A 16,413-nucleotide genomic window follows, 5' to 3' on the forward strand; every position below is an offset into this window, starting at 1 on the left:
GGGTGCTGCCCCGGTGCCAGTCGTGCAGGTGGGAACATGCACAACTGACGCCTGGAGGGGGGAAGAAGAGGTTCATGCCCAACACACAGACCATCATTAAGCCTCTGCCCCATTAAGATGATACATTAGGCTTTCATTATACTTCTTTGCCCCCACCCCCGAAAAAAATACAAAGAAACTCCCCGGGAGAGGGTGCTGCCTTAGCAGAACTGGTGTTTCCCTGGGTACAGTATGCTATGGCAGCCCTCAGGAGCGTGCCCTGTGCGCTCTGCCTGTTGCATGCTTTTCTGGACCCAAGCTGGGCTTAATCCGGTTCTTACAAGGGCAGAATGTGGGCGTTCGAGTGGCTGCGACACGGAAATCCCGCTGTCACGAGCAGGACGGTGGCGGCTGGGTAGTTGGGGAACACTTCCCGTGCGCCGCACAGGCTGACTAGGAGCAGTGGCTGCGGTTCCCTGTCTGAGTTCTGCCTGGGCTTCTGTGCCTTAATGAATAATTTAAATAGAAGGTCTTGTAGTCTCTAAACTGTGAAATGAATGTTGGAGTAAAACGATCCCTTTGAGTGCAGCCAGCTGATGTAAGCGCCCTGCACCTTGAAGCCTTTGCAGCGCTGGGTGGTGACGCGCTGGCATTGGGGCTGTTGACTGTGTGCAGCCGGACCAGCCCCTGCGGACCCACGGCCCGAACCCCCTTTCAGAGGCGTGGAAAGAGGCATCGGCGGTGCCAGCAGCAGAGGGAGAGCGCAGCTCTGCGGGGCTCCCTGCAGGTATGTGGTGCTGGCGGGGGTTGCACGTGGGTGTAAGCGGAGGCCCTTTGGCCCCAAGAGCTCGGGGATGCTGCACGTCGGGGCTGAGCGGGCAGCGTCCCGCTGTCGGCTGGCACGATCGGCCGCGCTGTTCTGCATGGTACCTGGTGAGGTGTGTAATGCAGGTGATTTAATGAGCTAATTTGCTTTTCAGCTGTAGGAAATTGCACGGATTTAAGCCTGGTAAAAGGCAGCAGCTTGGCCCAGCAGCTGGCTCATGAAAGCTTCATTCCCCGAGCAGAAGCGGAGCAGCTGGGCGAGCTGGCTCACCGCAGGGCAGGAGGCTGGCGCTGGGGGCTTGCTGGGGGCTTTCCCCAGGAAGGCCTGGGGAGCCCGGCCGCTTCCCTTTGCTGACTCAGCCGCTGGGTTCCAGCAACACCGCGAGCGTGTGGGATGAGGGTTTCTAATCCCATCCGCGCGAGGCTCGTTACACCCATGGGAACAAGGCTGGTATCCCAGGAGATTTAATGACATAACAAAGTCACTCAAGCAGCCATCCCCTGTTTGGAGGTACTCTGCAAATCCCATAATGACCCTGCTGTGGCATACTTGATCTCTTTCTGAAGAGAAGCTTTCCAGGATGGATTCTAAAAATACAGTTTGAGTTCTGCAATGTAAATCATGACTACAGCTGCCTACCTGCCTGCTGCCTTTCAGACGGGGTTAAGCCTGGCTGCTGTTAAATTAGACCAGGCTTCCTGGTCGCAGCCTGGGCTCCCGCGATCCCTCCTTCCTTTTCTGTAAAAACACCGGCAAAGCTTGTCTAATTCTAGTGCTCAGCTTTTAACACCAGGGTTGTGGTGATCCTGGAAATGCAGCTTCCAAGGTTCTGGTGGCTGTAGGAGATCGCTCATGCACACCTTGTTGTGCATCCTGTGTAAAAGATGTGGGGAAGCATCTTGGTGGGAGCCACGATGGTTGCTGTGACTCGGGGGCCCACACAGGTGGCAGTGAGCCTGTCCCTCCCCTGGTGCCTCTTCCAGGGCAGCAGCAGCAAGAGCTCGGGACCCCATTTTCTTGCAGAGAACAGCCCCGCATCGAGCTGCTGTTTTGGTGCAGTATCCCCTGGTGACAACGATCCCAGTGACACCAGCTGAGCTGGGGAATGTCAGTGGGTGCTACTGCACAAGGAACAGCCATGCTGGGTGGTCCTGCTTGTCCCTCTGGTCCTGCCTCCCTCCTGACAGCAAAAGATTTAAAAGAGCAGGGGAAAAGTTCTTTGATTCCCTCAAGTCGAAGCTGTCGCTGTGGGAGCAGCTGTCCCATCCCGGCCTCGGGGACCGCAGCACTTGGAGTGGGACCGGTGGTTTTGGGCACGTCAGAGGCTGTGCATCAGTAGGGAACAGTGTTGGCCTAAGCCCCAGTGCCTGAATCTTTGTGTTCCTGCCCTGGTTCCCCTGCGAGCTGCTGCCCGTCCTCCTCCCTACAGCCCTGGCAGATACGGCCCTTTCTGCAGGCGACTTTGCAGGCGCAGGCCCGGTTTGCCCTGCCTGGTGCAGGCACAAGCCTGTGTGGGATCAGGTTAGGTGCGGGGGGTGGTGGGGGTGGTGAGGATTAGTAACCGGGGGCAAAGTGCCAGCTCTGGCAGTCAGGAGCTGCCGGCCTGCTCCAAGCCACTTGGTTTGGCTGCTGGCACGGCCGGCTCTCCATCCTGGTCCTGCTGCCCCTCACAGGGCTGGCAATAGGAACCAGCACCAATGCCTGAGAGGTTTGCCTGGCTCTGCTGCAGTGAAGGCACCAGCAAAGACTCGGTTCTGCCACCCCCACTGAGCACCCATCGCTCCTGTGCAGGGGCTGGGACCTCTCCCGTCCTCTGTGTGGGCACGAGTGACCTGATGGATCCACTAGAGAAGCACTTTCCTGGTGGCAGAGGCAACTCCTCTGTGATTTGGCAACACCTGCAATATTGCGATGTTTTTATTTTCAATGCTTTTTTGCTGATTTAGTGTCACTAAAGAGCTCTGAGGCAGGAGCGAACCATTAATCTGCTCCTCTGCCTGTGTGCATAAGGACAGCTCTGTGCTGAGCTCGCTGCTGCGGATCCGCTGCCTTTCAAAAATACAGTGAGGGAAGAGCCCTTTGGACTTACAACTCGGCCAGGATTGTCTGGTTTTCCTCTTCCTAGTGGGAAGGCCTCATTAAAAGTCTTCCCCCCCACCCCACCCCAGCATGTGCCAGGCTCCGCAGGATTCCCCACGAGAGCGTGAGCGGCAGGAGGGCACGGAGGGGCAGGTAGGAAATGCCAGGACAGCGGAGGAAGGCGCAGTGCATGGTTACATCACTCGGGGGTGGGAGGTGTAGCTTCCTTACGCGTATTCTTCACTAACAACTCCCAAGATCATTCTGTCTGCTTCTTTATAGCTCATTGTCTTTGTCCTTGGATTTGTTTCTGCTTCAACTCTCCTCTCCCACCCCCCCACCCCCAAAAAAAAGATAATATATTAAATCAGATCAACTTTTCGCTGAGCTGTTTTATCTGACAGCTTCTCAGTCATGTTCACTGGGGTTATGACTATTTCTCTGTGTGTTTCTATTGAAATACGTGACTTTTAATGCACTGAACCACGTTGGCTGGACTGGGGCCCTGCAAAATGTGTTTGGGAGGGGTTTTCAGTCATTATCCTTCAGTCTAGGTAGGGTTTCCCTTTAGTCTCTCCTGGAAAATGCTGGAAATGTGAGCTGGTCAAGGATAAGGGAAGAGCAATGGCTTTCCTGCGAAACAGCCACATGAAGGATGAGTCGTGGTAAGCCCAGTGTTTCATCTCCAGGCTGAGGGGATCCGCTTTGTCCCCAGTGCCCCCCATGTCCCAGCCCTCTGACACCTGTGAAATAACTTTTTGATACGACCACCTTGCAAACGGGATTTACCCATGCTATTCCCTTTGGTCGGTGGCAATTTAGGAGGAGCTGAAGCCTTTAGTGCTTCCATATCCTCTTCTCTCCAAAATAATATTTTTAACTGATCCCAGAAGATTTGAAACAAAACAAATGCATGCAGCAATATTCTAAACTTGCCTGGATGCAAGCTAAAAACTGCAGCTTGCTGTCATATGCTGTAGGAAAGGAATTGAGTCAACTCATCCTTTCCAAAAAAACCAGGCTTTTTTTTTTTTTCCCTGTCGTGTGGGAGGAGGAGAGAATTAGTTATTCAGTGGAACAAGGACAATTAAAGGCAAACGCAGCTTCCAGTGATGCCATCATCTGTTCTGTTAGCCCTGAGCAATGCAGAGACAACCTGGCTTTTTAATTGGCCTCTTTTTTTCCTCTCTGGCCTGTGCTTCTAGTTGGCACAGTGGCTGACATTTTCAAAAGACTCCTCTGCAGGACTGGGATGCAGGCATGCCCACTTCCATTTTGCTGGGACAACCCCCTACAATAGGACTTCCAAGGGATTAAGGGCCTTTAACTGTGGATTGAGGGGTCGTGGTCTCGCCTGCCCAGTTTGCCTTTCCATGGAGTGTTGCCCTGTGATGGAGACGTGTCCATGGGTCGAATCACAGGATAAACCTGTGGTGCCACCCTCCACCATTGCTGGAGAATAAACATTGTCCGAGATGGGTCGCAGGGCTGCGGCACCTCTCCCATCTCCTGCCCCTTCCCCACAGCCTCTAGTCACAGCAGCCGGCTGGGCAAAGCCAGTCCCAGGCTCTGCAGAGCAAAGTGGCCAGGCCCTTGGTTCGTTTAATTAGCTTGCTTGACTTCTGAAGGGAAGTTGAATCAACCAGCAGTTCTTTTAAATGCTGCATAACATTAGAAGAGCACGGATATCCAATGCTTTTCCACTTATTCATATTAAAAGTGGTTTCAGAGCAGCTTTCCTGAAAGGCAGGGTAAGCAATGCCGGAGACCTCAGCTCCACCATCGCTCCGGGTGTTTGCAGTGTTACTCAGCGTTTCTGCCAGCGTCACTCTTTATCGCTTGGAAATCTCACCCCGCCTGTTCCTGAGCAGGAGAAGCAGAAGGTGTGTGCGAGCGCCTTTGGGCGTCGATGAATCAGGGCTCATGTCACACTCCTTGGCAGCTCCTGGCAGGTGCCTGCCAGGCAAAGCTGGGGCCGAGTGCCTTGGCAAAAGCGGGGGCTTGGCTAGCGGCTGTGCCAGCCCTAAAGGAAAAACACCCCCCGCCCCCCCATCCTTAAAACAATATTGCTGATCATGCAGTATTTACACAGTGGAGTGTTTTTCATACCATGGAGGCCTGGGACTAGCGTTCCTCACAACAGCATAAATGTATTTATAGACCATATGTGTCTGCATTTTGTTATATTTTTATCTTTATAGGCTAACGGTTAATAAAGCCAGGCTGTATTTCTGTTTCTGCAGCAAAAAATATGCTGAATACAATCACGCAAGAGGCTGTGTTGGCCCCAAATAATCTTTCAGACTGTAATTTTGGTGCGAATTCATGCTGCAGAAGCATAAAGGTGGGATGTCAGAGGTTGGCTTCCCCAGGACGCAGCAGAGGAAGAGAGGAGCAGCTGTGGGAGTCCCCAGGGTGGGGGTATTTAACCCACCTTTGCTCTTAGTACTCCAAAAAAAAAAATATATATATATAAAAAAGCAATGCCTCCAGTGTGTTCTGCACAGCAGCAGTTTCTAGATTACTTTCCTTAGCCCAACTTGCTGCTTGGCAGATCCTTACAGCCCGTACACACACTGTCAGTGGTCCTCTTACATTTGCCCCCAGACCCTGAGCAGCGATGCCGAGCAGGGTCAGGGCCAGGTAACTCTGGGCTGAGTCTGTCCCATCTGTGGCAGAGCCTCCATGGGAGAGCTGTCAGCTAAGCCGTTTAACGTGGGCTCTTTCTGATAGGGGAGAGTGCTAATCTTTTAATCATAATGTCACTCCATACTGAGTCAAATATCTTACAAAACACCATTATGACTTGGCCTTTTATCCGCCAAACTTGTTATCTCAAAGGAGGCAAGCAGGCTTGCCAGATGTGAGTTTTTCTTTTAAAAAAAAAAAAAAACAACCAATCAAACTTGATTGGCATGTTATTTTCCTTTATGTGTGAGCTCTGATCAGCTTTCCCTTTATTTTGCTCAGTATGGATGTCAGATGAGCTAGTCTAACACTACAGTTCTTGCTCTTTTTTGAGTACCTCGGTGTCTCTGGAATTTCCTTACTATTTCAAGGAGGGAGGGAAACAAACCAAAAAAACCCAGGAAGAGTTCCTAGGTTGCATCAAACAGGATTTTTTCCCACAAATTTTAGATGTGAGCTTCTTTGTATCAGCTGGTTTTAAAATGCATTGTTGATAAGATAATCGTGGACCCATGGGAAGCTCCTCCCTGTGTTGGCCTGCCCCATGGCAGGGTCAGTTCTACCCAAATCCCGCTCGTAAGCATTCAGCCCGCTTACCCTTTCCAAATCTGCGGTAACGGAGACTCCACAACCTCTCTAGGCAGCCTGTTCCTCTGTTCAACTATCCTTCCAGTGAAAAATTGCTCCTCATGGTGAACCTAAAGCCCCCCCGAAGGAAAGCTTTAGCACATTACTGCTTGTTCCCCCCTGAGGATGTGGAGGCAATAGTTTTTTCTCCCTCCTTCCAGCAGGCTTTTACACAGCTGAAGGCTATAAGTGTGTCTCTTCTCAGCCTTGCGTTCTCCACGATAAAGAGTCCTTTTGATGTTTTTTCGTAGGCTGTTTGCCAGATGGCCAGAGTTCTTGCTCCCGCTTCCTGAATGGTGTCTTCAGCTTCGCGATGTCCTCCTCCCCGAAGCCCTCCACTTGCTGAGTGAAGCGAGCAGGTCCCTGCCTGTGTCCTCATGCTGTATGCCCCTCCAAAGGGTCCTAGCGCCTCCTCCACTGAGGAAAAATATCCTGGTGGTTCTTTGTTTCAGTACGTTTCTGCCCATTGAGAAGCATCTCAGTTCTCCTGCAGCACCACTAATTCACTGCTCCTCAGGGCACAGACCCTGCTCAGGACCAGTCCTACGCAGCCCAACGGTCCTACACAGCCAAGCTGCTCCCATCTTCCCTGGGAAACCAACTCACTAATGGAGCTAGAATTCATCAGCTCCCACTCTAATGAAGTAAACTGAAGAGCAAGTTGAGACTGAAGACTTACCTGCTCTTTGGGTTTTGGGGTTTTTTTGTTTACTTCTAGAAAAAAAAAACCTCAAAGCAAAAGCTTTTGTATTCCAAGCACTTCCGCAGTCTGGAGATAAAGGTGCTACAACTTTCTGCAAAAGGTACGCCTGTTACCGCCCGGCAGCTTCCCCTGCATGACACTGAATGAGCTTGCCCAACAAGTGTACATAGAAGAAAAAAAGGGTGGAATGGCGCCTAACGAGCCTTAAACCTCTGATACTCCATTTATTAAAATTTAATGATGAGCTATTAATAATGAATGCAGCCGGGAAGATGGGAGAACCGCAGTATAATGTCCTCGAGATTTTTAGTTAGCCAGATTTCTCTGACAGCTGGGGAAGAAGAGGGCAGCTTTCAAGAGGATGAAAAGGCTCCTCAGAGGGACAGATGTAAGCAGCGGTCTGCAGCAGCCTCTGCGGGCTGGGTAGGTTGCTGGAAGAGTATTTTATGTGTTTCTTTAACAGCTGAACTGGGGGTGAGTGGCACATGTGTCTTGTAAGGAAAAGATGCTCATGAATGCCAAGACCTTGAGTATAAGGTAGGAAACTGGGGTCATCGCGGCACTGATGGTGGTTTCCTGTGTGAAAGGAACTTTCCCCCACATCTCCCATCCCTCGCAGTACGCACAGAGAAATACAGCCTCCTGCCTCTTCGGCCAGACTTGGGGAGGCAACGTTCCCATGGCAGCAGCTGTCAGGGTCATACAGAACCAGGGGCGTGATGAACGTTACACCTTGAGCATGAACAACTTGCCTGTTCACCTCGTAGTAATGTTGTCTGGACCGTTTCCTTTGGTGGCCACGTGAGCCGGTGGTGTTCAAGGGAAGATGCAGCACTTTGGTGGCTTCCCTTTCCCAGCTGCTGGCCCAGCTACCTTCTCAAAGACAGAAACGGGCTTGGTTAGACATGGCTTGGTTTTGTAAGCCCGTAACGGTTGCTTTGGGATTGTGTGGGCCTTTAAGATTAACTAATGCTGTATTTGGGTGTCCCCCTAGGTATTGATAATAGGCTTTCCGCTCCTGTGGGACCTCCCCCATCCCCTAGAGTTTTTATAAAGGTTTTCGCTGACAACCATCTGATTAGTTTCTTGAAGGCCCCAGAGTAAATGTTACTTGGCCCTGCTGACTCTGAATCTGTCTCATCTCTCTTAACCATTGTTCAGGCTGTTATGTGCCTCATCTGGCCTGTATTTCCTGTCTCTGGTTGTTATGTGGGACGTGTTAATAAGCATCTGGATGCCATTAACATACTTTGTGAGAACAGAAGCAGGATAAAAAGTAGGAATCGAAGGCAGAGGCTACACAGAAGTAAATCTGTCGTCTTTTGCATTTGCACCAGGAGCACCTTCCCAGGAGACGGCATCTTTGCCCCTTTCTGATGCTTGTGAAACAGACCACTAGGAATGAGTAACACCGGTCAGTAGGTGTAACGTCACAGTACGGACAAGGGAGTTTTCACATGGCACTGAGAAATGCTTCCACGGGATCCAGAGGGTATCAGGAAGAGCCTGGTGTGGCTCTGGTCATCTCAAAAAACCCCGTCCCAATAAACATCCCTGTTCTGGCTCTCAGAGCAGGGAATAAGAAGGGGCAGGATGGAAGACTGATGGTGGCTTTGCTCCTTGCTTTCCAGGCCAGGTAAATCCGCAGCGCGTATCTGAGGCTCTTCTGAGCAGTCACGGGCAGATGAAGTAGCGCGAGGCCTCTCCCAGCACGGCTCACACAGCCAGCCGCGGCAGGCCTGCCACAGAGCTGCTCTTCAGTACAGCACGAATGTCTCAGGCGCTGAGAAATGTCACTTTGATTTTGACGTACTACTCACAAAGCGTGATGTGTTTTCTCTTATGGGTTGCTGTCAAGGTGAGGCAATGAATTAGCATGGATTTTTAATTACTTTGCGTTTGAACCCTTGTCGTAAGTTGGAAGGGAAACGCTGTCCTAGATGAATAGAGAGGTGGTGCGAGAGCTGATCCGGCCCCCGGTGAGGAGCCAAGCCCTGCAAGAGGTGGCTGCGGTCCTGTTTCTGTCTCCAGCTGCTTTGATCCAGTGGCTGGGTTCACACGGAGCCTTCTACCGGGGCGAGCAGGCACCGCTGCCAAGAGGAGACCCGCGCTGCCTGAAGTGCCGGCAGCTCCGCCGCCGAGCCTGGGGACAGGCTGCCATCTGCTGTGGCGCAGAGCGCTTGCGGGGAACGCTCTGAGCTGACTCAAACGGCGGCAGCCACGTTGGAGCTGGGGTGAGCTCAGGGCAGAAGCAAGGTAAGACACGAGAAGAGGAACCGTGTGCTTAAAGGCATGTCGATGCTTTCCACGCAGATCACTCTCCTGATAACAGCTATTACCTATTCCTACAGAATCATGCCCGTAGAGGAAAGGAACCATCCTTGTGGTCTCCACGTGCTTTAACCCCTGGGATTTCCAGCCGAGGGCAGGGATGGGCGGGGGGGGGACCGAGGCACCGGTCAGAGAGCTGCTGGGGGGGGGACCGTGCGCTGCTCCCTCGGCTTAATCCAGGCACTCATGTGCTTCCACAGCCTCTCGGCTGTCGAATTCTAAAGCACACAAAGGTGTGTGCTTTTCCTCTCAGCGCTATGTGCGTGATACCGAAGATAACACCAAGTTAGCTCGACTGCCTGTACGTTACTCGGTTGGGATTCCTGTGGCCATACCCTCTACCAGTGGACCTTGCAGCCCAGACCAGAGCAAAGCTGAAAAACATCTATCGTTCAGGGCCTTTATCTCTGATCTTTAAAATAAGATCTGTACTGAACTCCGTGCTAAAACCAGAATCAAATTCATATCTCTAAAACTCTCTAAGATCCCAACCCTGCTTGCTTGACACCTTCTTTAGATACCACCAACTTGGTCTGTTTTTTCTGTACTTTTTTCTGTTTCTCACTCCACATCATCACTTGCTTTGAAACTGCACAACCTGACTCACAAGTAGTCTTAGAAACAAGAGATTTTCGTTTGCCTGAGTTAAAGAAAGAATTGTTCCAAAATGAGCAAGTTAGCACAGGAAAAGGTGGGAATAAAGGACAGGAGGTCCTGATCCCCTGCTCATTTTGCAAAAAAAACGAATTTACTGCATGGCTGTGGGGTGGCAACTCTAGCAGGCACTTGTTCCTGGAGTTCAAACACCTCCTCTCATGCGTGCTCAGATGAAAAGGATGCACTCAGGAGAAGTCATTTTTAAAACAGTTGGGTTGCATATTGTCTGCCTGCTTGTAGGCAAGTGTATGGCCCTCTGCCAGACAGTGCCCAGCACACGAAAATCCAGTAAAGTCAAGATGTTTTGCTGCTTTTGGGATAGCAGAATGGTTGGAAACAGTGAGGTCTGGGAAGGAAAATGATTGATTTTTGGCTGTGTTGTGTTACAGTGGCCAGGAGGTCTAACATCAAATATTGCTGAGGAGATGGTCAGCTCGAGGTGGTAGGTCCTCAAGCCTAAATGGTGGAGGCAAACAGAGAGAAGCCAATAAAAGAGAGGTAAATATTAGTCAGCAGTAAAACGGTGTGTGTCATACTGGTGAAAACTCCCAGGGTGTGATGTAGACAGAAGAAACAAATGAGAGAGAGGGAGGAACTTCTTCGGGAGTATCTCAAAGGGCAGCAGGACTAGAGAGTCTATGGGCTGGAAGAGAAGTCTTAACAGACCCAGCAAAGCTGCGGGGCTTGATAAAGCATCTTAATCCCTGGGGATGATTTAGGTGCTGTAAATGCTATAGGTGAATTCCATGTGCATTGGACGCACCTGGTCTGTACACAGTGATTCCTTGTTGCCAAACAGGAGACTCTCCGGCTGTGTTTTCCAGCAGCTTCCCATGTCACCATTTAATTGAAAAGCGAAGCCCTGTTTGAGTCCATGGCTGATGACACTGGAGTTGCCGCTCAGACCAGACTGTTTCCCATTACACTTCCCTGAAAGCATCCCACCAGAATCCCTCCTTTTGTAGTGTCGGGGTGGCAGTGGCCGAATTCAAAGGGAGTGCTGCACATAACAAAGCTAGCCTGGAAAGCTGACATAAAAAAACCCAGAGCCCCTGATGACTCAGGTATTAATGTACTCCACTTCACCAGAATAAGCTGCTATCTGATAAAATGTGCTCACTCCAGATACAGAAGCAAGAGCTTTTAATTTTACACAGCCTTTTTACTGGATACTGACAGCACCAAGAAGAAACTGGGTTAAACGCAGATACATCTGCGGCATGTCTAATGTGCTGAGAAATGTCTTAGAGCCAGGAGAAGCTCTGCTACCGTGGCAGACTTGGAGGAATAAATGCCGTATCATTTAGGAGCAACGGGAGAGATCTGACATCCCTGTTTTATGGGTTGTCCTTATGTTGGGACAGTGTCTTGATGGAGTCTATTAAGAAACTGGCCCAGATGGAGCCATTGACCTCCGCTACCCTGATCCAGCCACTTTTCCTTCCTGCAGGCCCCTTCCCGCAGGCCCCTTCTGGCACTCAGTTGTGGCCCAGCTCATTCTCATCTCTGAAGGAAAATGTGGGTATTGCCCTGCAGGGTCAGAGCAGGCGCCCATCCTGCCCTGCGTCTTGCCTCTAGCGAGGATACAGCGTGTCAGGGGTGGCCCATGAGTGCAGAGGTGGGCCAGTCATCTGTCTTCTCTACATATGGATCTGATCCTGAGTTCTGACAGTTGGCATTTGGTTGACATGAAAAAAAATAATCTTCAAAATTGTCGTATGAGTTAATTTTGAAAGCTGCTAATGTTGCCCTATAAAACTGCCATCCCGTTCTGCATCTTTCTAAGTTCTTGTCTTGAAAGGTTTCTTGTGGCATTGAGCACCACGCTCCACTTACACAAGGCACAGAAACATTTCTCCCGCTATTGGCATGAAAAATTCAGGTTTAATATCCCTTCACATCACTAAAGACAAGAAGAGCAGAAACTCTCCATCTGCTTTCTCTGTGGTGTTCGTAATTTTACATATTTCTTTTATAGCTCTTGCTTCCTCCAAGGAGAGCTTTTCCTTGATGTTTGGTTGTTCCTATCACTGTTTAATGCTGCTCTTTTAGAGACAAGATTACCCACCACACTTGGGGTTCCTGGGGGACCTGCCCCTCTACTTACATTTAATCATTATTTTCCCTCATATTCCTTATGGATCCCAATACCTTGTTCATTTTTTTTACTTGCAGTACAAGCTGAGCAAGGGTTTTCTGTGAAGGTTTCTGAAAGCCAGCGGTACCAGGACCCTGCAAGTAAGGACCTTCTAGGCCACTACAGCATCCCCTGAAAAACAGGAGCCCAGATATTACTGGAGATAACCCAGCTTTTACAATAGTTCGCTACTAGTCCTGCCACAAGCAGTAATACGCATTTCCTTGCTTTTTATTGTCTCTTGCACTCTCTCGCATCTGGGAAAACATCAAGCTACTTTGTTCTTTTTGCTGTTTATTTTCTACATCACAAAACCCACTGTTTCCCCTGTTTCTTTTCCAGGAAGGCTCCATAAAAGACTCCTGAACCAGAGTGAGCATAGGAAAAATCCCCTGTCATACTTCTGTTGTTTTTCAAGAATGCCGATTTAACTCGCATATCTGAAAAAGTAGCAGCAGAAAAAATTTCCTGGCTAGAACTACTGGGGATTGGAGTTGTTTACGCAGGAGACACTTTGCAGGACTATGTCCCACATGCACAGGAATAAGGATGTTTGTCATTCTATATCACCAGGGCACTGTAACACACCGGCAGTGCTGAGTCACGTTCTCCTGCGAAGCCAGCGTGGCCCTTGGCAATCAGTAGAGAGCAGAGATAACTGAAACGCTAGTCAGAAGACTTACCGTAAAAGCATACTTTACGGGCAGAAGTTGTGCTCGAAGAGGCAGGTAGACAACACATCAAGTGAACTACGGTTGCCTGACTCACAGTTTCCTCCCCTAACTCTGCTGGTAAAGCCCTGGCGGTTCCTATCTGCAGAGAACCATCAGCACGTTCAGGCTGCAAATACCAGAGTTCACAAGATCATGCTGCGTGTGCCCTGGGGAACTTTGTTAGGTTTAAACCAGCCTCTCTTCTCAAAGTCACGCGAAATCACCCACTGAGTATCCTACCATCCAGGTGGCAAGAGATATCTCAGGTGGGACTGGCGTTGTCACTGCCACCGCGGTGTTCAGCCACAAGATGACAGCCAGCAAAGCAAGCCGCAGGAGGGAACCGCACATCTGTCGCCCCTTCCTTCTGGTCCGCAAATGTTACGTGGGATTCGTTTATTCTCCCCGAGGGGAACAGAGAGCTTTGCTGTTAATACAAAATGCAGCAGAACAGTAACAACATTTAACTCTGAGATAACATCAATGAAGTGTAAGGTAGAAAATCAAACAATTTGTTACTTTCCCTGTGCGAGCAGACAAGACGCCTCTCTTCATCACAACTAAAAAATATTAAAGGCCGTGGAAGGGCGTGTGGCTGAAAAAGGCACTCTGAGGGTATGGCTTTCCCCTGTGTCTCTGGCACAATTAATCACTGGGGATTTGAATGTACCTCTCTGGTGAAAGAGAAACACAGACCTGAGGGTTTCAGCCAGATCAGTCCTTCCTGGGCAAATGTCAACTGAGGGGTAAATCCAACGCTAGCTACGTAAAGGTCATTTCATGCTGAGTGAGTGATGCAAAATTTCTTTTTAAAGCAGCTCTGAGCGATCGACTAAGATTAACCTGGCAGAACGTCCCCCTGACTTGGGTGAAGATGCTTCAAGATCGGCGATCTGAACCTCACCAGCTGGACACTGAGGTCAGTCCCGCACAGCTGGACTTGGCTCTGGCTTAGTTTGCAGACCAGGACCAGACACATGGCAGTGGTGAGTGCATTGGCCCATGATTCAGCCAAGGGAGGCACAGAAAACGGTATCCATGCTGCAGCACTCACTTTCAGCCTCGGGTTGACCCATAGGGCTGGAAAGGGGAAACCTGGTTTACCACCAAGGCTGTGGGAAGGGCTTTCCCTTCAAAAACAGCAGCTGTAGTTAATAACCACCCACAGCTGCTCCTCTGCTGGGGATTCCCTTTCTTTTTGCCTTTCCCCTCCCTTCCCATCTGTCTCTCTGCCAGTGGAAAGCGGTTATGTAGATACTCCCAGGTCCCTTTCCAGAAAGTCAGACTACTGAAAGCAAACAATGAACACGGTGTCCCTGCCCATGACAAGGGGGCCAGAACTAGATGATCTTTAAAGGTCCCTTCCAACCCAAACCATGCGGTGATGTGGGCAAACCCAAACTTTCCATCTCACTTGTGAGCGCTTGCAGGAGCCGTGGGGACATCCTCAGCCAGCTGGCAGCAGTGACGAGGCAGGAAGGCAGGAATGCCATCCTCAACCCACACAGCTGAGGACGTTAATCTGAGACAACAGTGAGTAACACAAAGCAGAACTGCAATGGAGGACAGGGCTAACACGGCCTCTGTCCCTCCCACTGCCTCTCTGATTTCATTGACTTTATGCACGTGAGTAAATTCTGCAAACTCAGTCTTTCTGCAGTCTGGATCTATACACAGTGATCAGTTTTACGTTATGCTTGTGATCTCTCACTTCATTGCAACTGTGTCATGTTTTAGGGATTAGAAGACAGACAGACTCCAACTAATGTGACCCCAAGTGAGAAGAAAAAAAAAACCCAAACCCTTCACATTTTCCCTACGAGGAGCACCTCACGTGTGCCTGTAGTCTGAACATGGCTGAGGCTGTTAGGGACAAGGAGATTTCTGCCAGGCAGTGCAAAAGATGCTATGAAAATATTGTGAGTGACGTTTGCAGGTTGCTGTAGAGAAATTCCCACTGGCTTCCTAACAAGCATTTAATATTTAGCACAGGGTTTTTTACTGCTTTTGCTGCTCTAGCTTCCAATAAAGCCTGTTTGATCTGAGCTGAGCTGATATTAATTCCAGCACTTCAGAAAGCCAAGGATGGTATTTTGAAGCATGAGAAGGTACGTCTTTGTTTTCTAAAGCATGTCTAGGAAAGGTATAATGAACTTAAAGAGAGCGCAGCAGGGGTGGTGATGACCACTGACACTGAGGCCAACAGTTATGAAGTAACAGTAACATTAAACTAGTATTTCTTTCTTGTAGTGCCACATTTTCTACTCCTTAAACTCATGGTATACACCAGTTATTTCCTGCAGGGTAAGACAAGAGATCAGATTTCATTGCAATTTTGCATGCAAAGCAGCAAACGGTGCTATTTCAGCTCACGTGAGTATCTCCCAGACTGTCACGCACACATGAGTGGCGATCTGTGGGCCAGACTGAGTAGCCACCACTTCAGTAGCAGGTTAAGCTGTGCTTTCAATAAGCTCTGCGATGAAAATTTTGGCGCTGTGTGAGTTGTGAGCTACAAAGACATTGTAAAAACTGCCAGGAGTATTCTGATGCAAAAAGCTTGGGAACCACAGCAGCGGTTTTTACTCTCTAGTCACTGCAGCTTTAAGGTGTTAACATGAATCAGGGAGAGCAATGAGGACACAAGCACCCAAACCTCCATCTGGGCATGAAATGGCCATTTCCAAACAGGGCTGGAGTGTTCTGCTTGTTGGTAAACAGGCACACCCGTAGTGTAAATGCAAGGGAGTCGAAGGTGTTCCCCATGCCCTCAATAAACGGTGACGTTGCACAACTAGGGCTGCAAGGTGTGCGGGCTGAGGCTGTGATTCTCTCAGGGAAGGGTCCTGGGCTGATCTCCACGATGTTCACATGCTTCCACGTGGACCGTGGGTGAGTTTATTTGGCTCTGTATTATCTGGCCAATCTGGGGCCTTGCAGACAGTGAAGCGACAGGGCAGTAATTGCAAGGTAGGCATCTTAAGATCCTTCTTTGTGCTCCATGGCATTACTGAGTATTTCACAATCTGAAACCTGAGGACCCATAGGTGGCTACATAGGAAAGTAAAATTAAGCAGTGAAGGCAGGAAAATTGCAGCCACAAACTTCCAAAGGTCTCTGAGGGTAAATGCTAATGAAATCTTCCCACCTAGTTCTCTTGGGTGTTCCTTTCCACAGTTCCTAAGGTCTGCAGAGCTAACAGCTGACTCGAGCTCCCCACAAGAAGATACCTGCAGGTTGGGTGGGACAGCAGGTCCCACAAATAGCTGTGACCCAGGGGGTTCCATGCCTGGGTCTAAAAGCCATGACTCGGCCTAATGCTCACGTCCACGCTATTGCGAGGTGGGAGAGTGGTCCCACTGGGAATGGCAGCCCAGGTGTGCGACACCAGCAGCAGTACACAGGTGTGACTACTTGTGGCAGCCTTGCTGCTGGAGGCAAAGCAGCAGCAAAACACAGCCTTGAAGTGAGACAGAGGCGTGGAGTTCACCCTCTGAGCACAACATCCATGCACCTGAAACCGCAGCCTCTCTGTGGGATGTACCCCAGCTGGCTTACTGATGGGTCTGTGCTTTAAATGTACTGACTCTGGTTATCCTTTCAGATAAACCTTTCAGAACCTGGGGTAGCGATGCTAGTGCATATTTTTAGTCTGATGCAGCCTTTTGCCATG

General features: G+C 49.9%; 2 long non-coding RNA genes across 2 annotated transcripts; both read left to right on the forward strand.

Annotated features, from left to right (window-relative positions):
* The first annotated feature begins 292 nt into the window (after positions 1-292).
* On the forward strand, positions 293-9,001 carry LOC129736360 (uncharacterized). Its single transcript, XR_008732830.1, has 3 exons — positions 293-766; positions 6,451-7,325; positions 8,240-9,001. It is a non-coding gene; the product is annotated as an uncharacterized LOC129736360 (long non-coding RNA).
* A 35-nt stretch (positions 9,002-9,036) lies between these two features.
* On the forward strand, positions 9,037-14,785 carry LOC129736410 (uncharacterized). Its single transcript, XR_008732969.1, has 2 exons — positions 9,037-12,128; positions 12,370-14,785. It is a non-coding gene; the product is annotated as an uncharacterized LOC129736410 (long non-coding RNA).
* The last annotated feature ends 1,628 nt before the right edge of the window (positions 14,786-16,413 follow it).

Source organism: Falco cherrug, chromosome 6 (genome assembly GCF_023634085.1).
Source record: "Falco cherrug isolate bFalChe1 chromosome 6, bFalChe1.pri, whole genome shotgun sequence".
Classification (NCBI taxonomy): Eukaryota; Metazoa; Chordata; class Aves; order Falconiformes; family Falconidae; genus Falco; species Falco cherrug.